This window comes from Halyomorpha halys, unplaced genomic scaffold (assembly GCF_000696795.3).
Source record: "Halyomorpha halys isolate HHAL.00 unplaced genomic scaffold, Hhal_1.1 Scaffold378.1, whole genome shotgun sequence".
Lineage (NCBI taxonomy): Eukaryota > Metazoa > Arthropoda > Insecta > Hemiptera > Pentatomidae > Halyomorpha > Halyomorpha halys.
In genome coordinates, this window is record NW_027108204.1 from 757,432 (window position 1) to 757,804 (window position 373).

Here is a 373-nt window from a genome sequence, read left to right on the forward strand (position 1 = left end):
TGCATTACTGTGTAGAAAGAAAAAGTAATTCGTGTTGTGTCTTACCTTTTACTACCTTTGGTATTTAAAGGTTACCTGTTATATTTAATTTTATGATTATTTTACATGAGATACTGGTTGAATAGACTGTAACTTATTTAGTGATTGATGCGAGAATGTGAAATATAAATTAGATAGTTCTTGATAAATGTCATGTTGGCCGAAACGTTGGTTAGAAAAAAAGTAATAAAAAAACCGTGCCCGTGTAGGCCTCATATTTCCGCCTACTCATACTCCGCCGCGAAGCGCCGAGGCGACATATTTCCGTGACAACGTATACTCTATGCTAATATTACATAAATATAAATTAAAATCAATCCAATGTTATATATTT

At 32.7% G+C, this 373-nt stretch overlaps 1 protein-coding gene across 3 annotated transcripts in view; it reads right to left on the minus strand.

Annotated features, from left to right (window-relative positions):
• RhoGEF3 (Rho guanine nucleotide exchange factor 3) overlaps window positions 1-373 on the minus strand; it is a gene marked incomplete at its 5' end in the record, with an annotated part of 449,678 nt that overhangs the window by 323,184 nt on the left and 126,121 nt on the right.